The sequence below is a fragment of the Budorcas taxicolor genome, chromosome 4 (genome assembly GCF_023091745.1).
Source record: "Budorcas taxicolor isolate Tak-1 chromosome 4, Takin1.1, whole genome shotgun sequence".
NCBI classification, from domain to species: Eukaryota; Metazoa; Chordata; class Mammalia; order Artiodactyla; family Bovidae; genus Budorcas; species Budorcas taxicolor.
Genome location: NC_068913.1, coordinates 73,143,635 through 73,153,948, shown reverse-complemented (window position 1 = coordinate 73,153,948; position 10,314 = coordinate 73,143,635). Strand labels below are relative to the sequence as shown.

At 46.0% G+C, this 10,314-nt stretch overlaps 1 protein-coding gene across 1 annotated transcript in view; it reads left to right on the top strand.

The window, feature by feature from the left end:
* The first annotated feature begins 2,368 nt into the window (after positions 1-2,368).
* PALS2 (protein associated with LIN7 2, MAGUK p55 family member) overlaps positions 2,369-10,314 on the top strand; it is a 121,605-nt gene continuing 113,659 nt past the window's right edge. The window contains exon 1 of the mRNA XM_052638464.1: positions 2,369-2,465. The gene's annotated coding sequence lies outside the window, so the exon portion shown is untranslated. The remainder of the gene's footprint in view (positions 2,466-10,314) is intronic.

Genomic DNA, 10,314 nt, shown 5'->3' with positions numbered 1-10,314 from the left:
AGAAAATATAAGTGTACTACAGTCCATTCTGAAGGAGATCAACCCTGGGATTTCTTTGGAAGGAATGATGCTAAAGCTGAAACTCCAGTACTTTGGCCACCTCATGCGAAGAGTTGACTCACTGGAAAAGACTTTGATGCTGGAAGGGATTGGAGGCAGGAGGAGCAGGGGACGACAGAGGATGAGATGGCTGGATGGCATCACTGACTCGATGGACGCGAGTCTGAGTGAACTCTGGGAGTTGGTGATGGACAGGGAGGCCTGGCGTGCTGCGATGCATAGGGTCGCAAAGAGTCGGACACGACTGAGCGACTGAACTGAACTGAACTGATAAGGGATGAGGAACACAGCAGAAATGACATTCTTCACCTCTTCCTCAAAGGAACTCAGGGCATTCCCTGGGTAGGATGAGGTTGAAGGTCAAAAGGAAGAAGAGAATCAGAGTTGGCCAGTCTGGGTAGGGTGCAGCAAGAATGAGCCGTTGGGTATCTTCCTAGGGGACACTTATGGATCTAGTAAGCAAGGAGGCAGAAAAAGACCTGAAAGTTCTGGTGATCTCTGAGAAAAGAAACCCCATTCTTTCCTTCTCCATCCTTACATCACTCTTGGGCCCAGGGCACCTTCTATTTCATTTCATCTTGCTGACCACAAGGGAGGGAGGCTCCGCCTGTGCCCAAAGTTACTCTGTATCCCTTAGTACATTCAGGTGTCCTCAAATGCTTCCAATTTCCCTTCATCAGGGTTGCTGTTCCAGGAAAGAAGGTTCTAAATTAATAGTCTACAAACTCCCCCTGCATGTTGGTTTGCAAAATTAATGATCCTTATGAAAAAGTAAATTAATCTTTGATGCTTGGTTGAGGCTAAGAGAAAAATCACTGTTTGGGGGGACTGGGCCTTCTTAATACCCCTCATCCAAAGCATTCTCTCACTCCCTTCTGGACTAACCACATTCACAGAGATTGGGAGGGAGGGGTGGACAACACAGCTTGAAAGTCCATCTCTGAATCCACAGGGCCGTGTTGCAAACATTTATCAAATGCCTGTTTGTGCAGCTCAGTGGAACTGTGCCAGAGAGGAGCCCGGAAAGGCTGCAGGGAGGAAGCCCCCTGATGTGACGTTCCTCCCTTGTCAAGTTTTACTTGCACTTTCTACATACACAGTTTGAAAAGACTGCAATAAACATTTTGTAAAATGTAAATACCATGATCATGGTTTCTTCAGTTTTAGGAGGAACACAGCAGCTTTGCCAAAAGCCGTCATCACAGGTCCCAGGGTTCACAGATCTCTCGGGATTAGATAGATATTAAAGGAATTGGAAGTTCTTGTTGCCTCGCTGTGTTTTTCTAGCCCAAGACTCTGCCGCACTGCATTGCTCAGTTCCTTTCAACTGAAAAATTAAATCTGCACTCCTGTCAAAATGTGTCATCTGCACACCCGGACACTTATCCCAGTTCATCATGCTTTCTGCGGAGTCGAGGTGGAAAGAACGCTGCAGCTCCCACTTGTGAGGCCTGGGAGACCAGGTGTTTGAGAGGATCCGAACAACTGTTGTCCTGGGAGTGTCCTGGAAGCCGACTGGGAATTCCACGGGAACCTCGGTGCTAGGAAAATAGCTAGTGTCCGTCCGTTTCCTCGGGTGTGAATCACCCTGGTTGGGCTGGGAGAACATGAAGGACCTCGTCAGCGCTGTAGAACCTGCCAAATACACATCAGAACCAGGGGCGTGTGTGTGGAGGAGGCGGCACACTATCCGGAGGCTTTTCTTCGAGGTCTGTTTATCCTTTGTGCCCCACGGCTGGTGGGTTCTTTGAATGTAAACTCTTGGAAAGGGCCGAGGGAGCCTCTTTCACGCCCGGGGGAGTATCTTGCTCGTCTGTAAATGCTGAATGACAGCGGCAATTTCGGCCTGGAAGGGCCGGTGCGGATTGGGTCTGGTGACCCTCTCGCAGGCGCGGCTCGGGGCCAAGACCGGGGACACCATGGAGAGGCCGCGGCGCATCGGGCCCGGGCGCAGTCTGCGGGCGCTCGGAGGGGGCCGCACCTGGTCGCGGAGCCTGGGCCGGAGAGGCGGGGCCCGGCTTCCCGGAGGCGGCGGCTCCTCGAGCCCGAGCGCGCGCTCCCCGGCGTCCGGCGCACGCGCGAGGCCGGGAGGGAGCGCGCCCCGGCGGCGGCGGCGGCGGCGGCGGCGGGAGGAGGAGGGCGGCCGAGGGGAGCCTAGCCGCGCGCGCTGAGGTGCTGGCGGCGGCGGCGGCGGCGGCGGCGACCTGAGCCGGGCGGAGTGGAGAGCGAGGGAGGGGGCGGAGGGAGAGGGAGGCGGAGGGGAGTGAGAGCCGCATTTCCAGTTCCCAACTACGAGCCGCGAGTTTGTAGATGGGGCTGCTCGGTGGCGCCTGGGGCTGAGAAAGAGCAGCGGCGGCGGGCGGAGAGGAGCGACGGCGGCGCGGAGGAAGCCGAGGTGCGAGTCGGTGAGTTGCCGGGGCCCCCACGTCACTCGGGTAACGGTCTCGCCGCGCGCCGGGCCGGTCCGGGCGGGGGCGCCCTGTTGCTCGTGGCTTCGCGCCACGCGGGGACCCCGCCCCGCCCCCTCAGCACCTGGGCTTGGGCGGGCGACGGGGGCTGCTCCGCTCGGCCGGCGCGGGAGGGGCGCGCTCTGCCGGGCCCCAGGCTCCTGGGCTGCTGGCGGGCGGGCCGAGCGCGGCAACGTGTCTGGCCCATGCCGCCGCGCCCCGCTCTCGCCACGCGCTCCGCGGCGCGGCCCGGGCGGACGCAGGGCTGGGGGCGCGGGGCCCCCTCCGGCCGCCGGCACCCTCTGCGGCGGGAGTGACGTTAAGACTTGAATGGAGAGCCGTGCTGGGGGCGGTTGTGGCCGTGACAGACACCTTCGGGGTCGGTCCCCAGCGGGGGCGGCTCCGCCGGCCTCTCGCTGCCTCCCAAGCTCCGAGTTCTTGGGGGAGGAGGCTTTGGGCAAGTACTGCTGCCACTTCCGAGGCACGAGACTCCAGTTGTTTGGCCAGAGTGGTTGTGGGCCGAGCACACGCTGCTCCGGAGGCGTTTGCGGCTGAGGCAGTGCTTTCCGATTCTGGGTACGTTGGTCTGGAACCAAAAAGGTGCTATTTATTTATTTATTTTTTTATTTGGTGGGGGTGCTTTTTTGGGCGAGGTGGAGGGCCAGGAGGGAGCCGATGGTCGGTGTGATGACAGGATGTGGATTGGTTGATGGGGTGTATTTTGCAGAAGGACTTTTTAACACTTTCTTGGGAGTTACGTCTCAATTTCCCCAGCTCCTGAGGTTACAGCTGGAGATTCCATCCATTCAACTTCCATCAGCTGTGGCACGTTAAGAGGGGTCGGGGGTAGGAGAGGAAGGTAATCGAAGGCTGATGGGGAAGCTCAGAAAATTCACCGCATTACTTACAAACAGTCGGTTAAGGTCAAGCTAGCCACGTTTTACTCCTCTTCCATGCCTTTGGGGATGGTTGAAATTTTACTTGAGGCTTTCTCAATTGGTCGTCTTGTTATATGGCTCGGAACATTTGAGGTGCATTAAAATGCTCTTCAGTTGGCGTATGATTTAGCAGCCATTTCTTCCCGTGAAATCTTTCTAATGGTCGTTCGGAAACTTCTCTTTGTTGACTGTTTTAGGTGAGGTAACACGCTGGTACCAATGCGGAGATAGTTGCGGTACGTTGGTGTAAACGACGGACCTCAAGGTAGTATTGTATCAGGCCTGATTATAGTCAAGTCTTCTGAGGCCTGATTACAGTAAACAAAGAACCTTTTTGGGTTGTGTCATTTTAAGGTCATCTGTATCTGAAATCTATCATGTATTTAAATTCATGTTTTAAGTATACGTTGGCACAGTGTGTTACTTTTTAAGGTCTATGCTGCTTTTAGTTTAGACTAGGGTTACATAATATACAAGTGGTAACATTTATAATGGCTCTGTTTTTGTCCTGTAGAGATTGCACACTAAATAGGAAAAAACATTCTGGGATGTTTGTCCTTTCCTAATTGATGCTACTCAATTCCTTTTCCGCTTGGAATTTCAAAATGAGTTTTTTTTCTTTCTTTACTGGAAAGAAACTGGAACGCTGGAAAAATTGGGGGCTTATGCAAGTCTGGTAGCTCTGTATAAGACAGAATCATTTTCTGTTGTTCTGTAGGCCAACTGTTGGATTTTTTTCTTGACGAATCATATTTTTCTTAAACATTCGTGGGAGCAGTTTGCATTTTTCTTGAGTCCCATTTCAGGCTGAAATTGTTCCAGAAGACTACACAGCCTGATACTCTAGCTCCTTCCCCCACTCTCTCTCTTAAGCTTGGGATAACCAAGAAAATCATAATTGAGAGGCTCCGTGTATGTTATCTGTGCTCTGTTTTGAAAATTGAAGTTGTTTGAGTGTTTACTACCCCATTATAGAGTTTACCATTTAAGAAATGATTAGCAGAAGACAATCAAGATTTTAATTAGATACCCTTCACATTTTTTGACATCCAAACTTTGTTGAAAGTGAGTAATAGCAGCATATTTTTGCTGAGAGTTACAAATAATACACGATTAGGGGCGGTCAAAGGCTACCTAACTATAAAAATACTAAGAAAATAAATATTAAAATGGGCAAGAGAACCCATGTGTACTTTTTGTGTCACTTGCTATATTATAAATTACCTAGTTAGGTGGCTTTATAAAAAGAGTATCTTGCCAGTTAGACTTAGGTTTTTAGCACTAGTGATAATTTTTTTTTACAAGATGATTCATTTGGTAAGTGACCAAATTTGTTTCAGAACTTCACTTCAGGTAGATGTGGTTGACTTGGAATGGATGTCCTGATACTTATTTCAGGAGGGATGAACACCTCCCCATTAGATAAAATACTTGGTTATTTTCGGATATCATTAAATTATTCCTAAAAAAAAAGAATGTACTGAGAAAAAACAACCTATAGGTTCTTTCCTTCCAAAAATAGTGCTCACATTTATGAATAACATAAGAGCAGAAAAGCATATGAAGTCTCTCTACGGATATGGTGCTAGCATTGAATTAAAGATTTGATTTCTTCTCTGTAGGTACCAGATTTTATATAGATTGTTTTTTGTCAGTCTTGGAGAAGCTGCAATGGTTTTCTCACTCTTCCAGTTATTTGTATGTGACCACTGGGGGGAGACTTCACAATTTAGGTTGTTGGTATCCCTCTCTACACTGCTACTAGTCATTCCTGGGCACTTTGCCCAACTACTGAAAATGTGTTGAGGAAGATGCACTTAGAATCCAGTCCTGATCAAGGTGTCTAAATGACTTTTATTTCTTTAAATCACACCACACTCAAAAAGTACCTCTCTTTATAAATTGTGTTTTTAACAGTTTACTTTTGGGTCTATATTACATGGGCTAGCTAAACATCTAACACTGTGAAAGAAGAGATTCATGAATACATTAGAGCTTTCAAAGATCTGACTTTACTGATATTAATCTCAGAAGCAGTGCAGGCTTAATTACTTGCTTTGTGTACATAGGAATTAGTTGTCTGGAAAAATCTGGAGAGAATACCACTCTTCTGTGAGGTGTACCATATCCAAACCTCTTTAAACTGGTTGGTCTCTTATTTTAAAAAGCTTTCAGAGGGAGAGGTATTGAAGCATCCTTTGCGCTTAATTTCACCACATGGGGGAAGTTTCTCCTTTATCACAGTAATAGAGATAAGACCAAAACTCACAACTTTGTTGACCATTAAGCTGAAGCTATTCTCAAGAGGTACAATAAAGTCAGGAAAAACTCTAGCTTCCAGTCTTCTCTTCTGACAGTATTTAACTTTGTTGGTGTCCAATTCAGTAATAAGTCAACAAAGGACATTATTTTTATAGTAGTTTATAAAGAACTTAAATTCTTCTTAAAATCTTGATTGTAATAGATTTATTCACTGTATAATGAGTAGGCTAGAATTTGAAGTAGTTTCTATCACCTTTCTTAGTTTCTTCATTTTTACAATGGCTTCACTTTTTTTTTTTCTTAAAAAAATTCATAACTACAATAAGAGATATTTTCTGCTGAGGAAATGCAGATTCCTGGGCAACCTCAACATTGTATTTACTACTTGGGGAGTAATTTCTAATGGTCTGCAAAGCAAAATGAGAAAGACAATGTAGTGAGTTTTTTATAAAGCTCAAGTTATTTTCAAATCCTTCCCTCTGCCTACTAGTTCCTATAATGGTCTGATTCCTACTTGCTTTACTGACTCGCAGCTTTTTCTCTCAGATCAGTTGCTGCTTTCCCACTTCTGTAGCATGCTCTCCTTGCTCACTGTTCTCCGTCTCCCCAAGGCGTGCGTGCTCTGTCGTGTCTGACTCATGACCTCATGGACTGTAGTCCACTAGGCGCCTCTGTCCATGGGATTTTCCAAGCAAGAGTACTAGCGGAGGTTGTCATTTCTTTTCTCCAGAGGATCTTCCTGACTGAGGGCTCGAACCTGAGTCTCTTTTGCCTCCGGCACTGGCAGGCGGATTCTTTACCACTGCTCTGCTTGGGAAGCCCGTATTCCATCTGCATGGCCCTTCTTTTTTCCGCTCAGAAATGCCATGGCTTGTTCCTGACTTAGGTCTGTTCCCTTTGCCTGGAGTTGCCTTAAAATGTGACACAGTGGCTCCTGTTCATTATTTCAGGTTTCAGTTCAATAACTTCTTTTTCAGTTCAGTTACTTTCTCAGATAAGCATTACTGTGGAACCACCCTGTCAGAATGGCACCATCCTCATTTCTCCTTATCCCATTACTTTTTTTTTTTTGGCAGATTGTTTATCATATCTGACTTTGTTTTTTATATTATTTTGTTATCTGTACACTCTCATTAGAACGCAAGCCCCATTAGAACCATGATTTTTTATCTCTTTTGTCTTAACAGTATATTTCAAGAACTTAGACTAGTTCCTGGCACACAGCTGTCATTAAATATAAATATGCATTTTTAAAAATCTGAGGTTCTATTCCTCCTGAGGCTTTGGTGTTAAAGTGTTCCTTTATGAAATGATATGAGTCAATGGTAGTTGTAGTAAGATAGTTGTAGTAAATAGGCCACTTTTGGCTGTAAGTTACAGAAATCCATTCTAACTGGTATTGGTATGAACAAAAAGTGAGATTTACTATAAAGATAGATGCAAAAGTGTCTAAAGGAATCCCAGGGCTGGGACTCTGGAACTCCAGCGCCAGCGGAGCACACTTCATCTCTTCTGTTTACTCTTCCTTGTGCATTTGTTTCATGTTTTCTAATGCTGTGGAGGACCACTTCCTAGTCCTCGTAATAGAAAATATGGCTCCTAAAATTTCCCTGTTTCTGGGCCCAGAAGTAAATAGATTTCTCTAGCACCCCAATACATGGGGAAACAGTGAGAAACTTAATTTTTTTGCGGGGGGGGAGTTCCAAAATCACTGCAGATGGTGACTGCAGCCATGAAATTAAAAGATGCTTGCTCCTTGGAAGAAAAGCTATACCAACCTAGACAGCATATTAAAAAGCAGAGACATTACTTTGCCAACAGAGGTCCATCTAGTCAAAACTATGTTTTCCAGTAGTCACGTATGGATGTGAGAGTTGGACCATAAAGAAAGCTGAGCACCTAAGAATTGATGCTTTTGAACTGTGGTGTTGAAAACTCTTGAGAGTCCCTTGGACAACAAGGAGATCCAACCAGTCCATCCTAAAGGAAATCAGTCCTGAATATTCATTGGAAGGACTGATGCTGAAGCTGAAACTTCAATACTTTGGCCACCTGATGTGAAGAACCGACTCATTTGAAAAGACCCCAATCCTAGGAAAGATTGAAGGAGAGAGAAGGGTATGACAGAGAATGAGATGGTTGGATGTCATCACTGACTCAATGGACATGAGTTTGAGTAAACTCCAGGAGTTGGTGATGGACAGGGAAGCCTGGCGTGCTGCAGTCCATGGGGTCACAAAGAGTCAGACACGACTGAGCGACTGAACTGTACCGATGCATAAATTGCTGTAGGTGTTATGGGAGAGGAAAGAACTTACCTGAACACTAGTATTGCTTAATTTTTTTTAAATTTAATCATGCAATAAGCCCAGGCTAGGCAATGGCACCCCACTCCAGTACTCTTGCCTTGAAAATCCCATGGACGGAGGAGCCTGGTAGGCTGCCATCCATGGGGTCTTGAAGAGTCGGACATGCACGACTGAGTGACTTCACTTCCGCTTTTCACTTTGGCTTTTCAGTTTCATGCATTGGAGAAGGAGATGGCAACCCACTCCAGTGTTCTTGCCTGGAGAATCCCAGGGAAGGGGGAGCCTGGTGGGCTGCCGTCTATGGACCCACACAGAGTCGGACACGACTGAAGCGACTTAGCAGCAGCAGCAGCAGGCTAAAGCCAGCAAAATCTCTGCCCCTCTCCCCTACAAGACACACACAGGAGATTGCTTTTAGGATCATAATTAATTGCCCTTCTCAGATCACCTCTTCATCTCCCTAGTACTGGTGAAGTTTGCTTCTAAATCAGTGCGGTTTCCATTAACTTTGTATCTTTTCAGAGACTTGTACTTTGTTAGCTTCTTAGTAATTTTCAAGGAAAGATTGAACTGAATAGTGCTTAGCTTAAGAGCTTTTTATATAACTACTTCATAATTTTACATTTTTGGAAATAATTTGTAAAGTGATTTAGAATTTCATTTAATATACGTATTTAGGATTTTATTACAATAAATAGCCATAGAACACCTTTGTAAGTTGTTTATTTATATAGTATATTAAGGGAACTTTACTTTTACATGGTTCCTGTGCTCTATAAAATATTTTTAGATCTTTATTGTGTTGGAGAAATGTGGAAAGAGGAGGGTGGGCAACTGAAATGTCTGGAACTTTTCTAGAAAATTTCGTGAGAAACTGAGGAAGGTGACTAAGTAGATCAGGGGAAAGGAAAAGGAAAGAGTGAAGAATTTACAGAAAGTCTCGTGGAACCTGGAGGGGCTACATCTTCAGTTCAGTTCAGTCACTCAGTCGTGTCCGACTCTTTGCGACCCCATGAATCGCAGCACACCAGGCCTCCCTGTCCATCACCAACTCCCGGAGTTTACTCAAACTCATGTCCATCGAGTCAGTGATGCCATCCAGCCATCTCATCCTCTGTCGTCCCCTTCTCCTCCTGCCCGCAGTCCCTCCCAGCATCAGAGTCTTTTCCAATGAGTCAACTCTGCCTGAGGTGGCCAAAGTACTGGAGTTTCAGCTTCAGCATCAGTCCTTCCAATGAACACCCAGGGTTGATCTCCTTCAGAATGGACTGGTTGGATCTCCTTGCAGTCCAAGGGACTCTCAAGAGTCTTCTCCAACACCACAGTTCAAAAGCATCAATTCTTCAGCACTCAGCTTTCTTTATGGTCCAGCTCTCACATCCATACATGACCACTGGAAAAACCATAGCCTAGACTCAGTTCAGTTCAGTCGCTCAGTCGTGTCCGACTCTTTGCAATGGAGGAGTTTTAGCCAAGGAAATTGCTGTTAATGTAGTTGAATGCATACTTTGAGAATACATTATATACTTTATGACACTTTAATTCTGTAGGTCTTCTGCCATGAGTTGACTCTGATACAGGGGTTCTCTACTTAAGTGGCTTGTAAAAATCCTTTACAGTTATGTCTAACCAAAGGATTCTAGTTTAGTATGTCTGGTATGGAGCCAGAGCGTGTTTATATTTTCAAAATCCCCAAAAGTCAATATTTATAAAATAATCCACTTTATAAAGTATTCTCTTCAACAACCAAATCAATCAACATAGCTTTTAGGGTCCTTTAGTTTAGGTAACTAACCTCAGAAGGGCTTTCCTGATGCCTCAGATGGAAGAGAATCTGCTTGTAATGTGGAAGACCCAGGTTTGATCCCCAGGTTGGGAAGATCCCCTGGAGAAGGGAATGGCAGCCCACTCCAGTATTCTCGCCTGGAGAATTCCATGGACCGATGCTGCAGTCCATGGGGTCGCAAAGAGTCGGACATGGCTGAGCGATGTAACACACATACAACCTCAGAAAGTCTGTCTTACCTTGGTCTCTACTTTGGGCAGATTGGTAGCTCTGTAAACATCTGACTGATTTCCATTGCTCTGCCCACTTTCATTGTTTCCCCTTCTTTGCCTACTTGTTTCTTCTGCTCAAAAATGTTGAAGCTTGCCTCCCCCAAGAAGCTGTCTTGGCTGGTCTCATCCAGTTTATCTTTCCAGTACAGGACAGATTATAGCACAACATTGACATAGCTGGTAAATAAATACACATCCTAAGAGGGGCTGATTCATGTGTTTTCACTGTTAAGTCTTGTG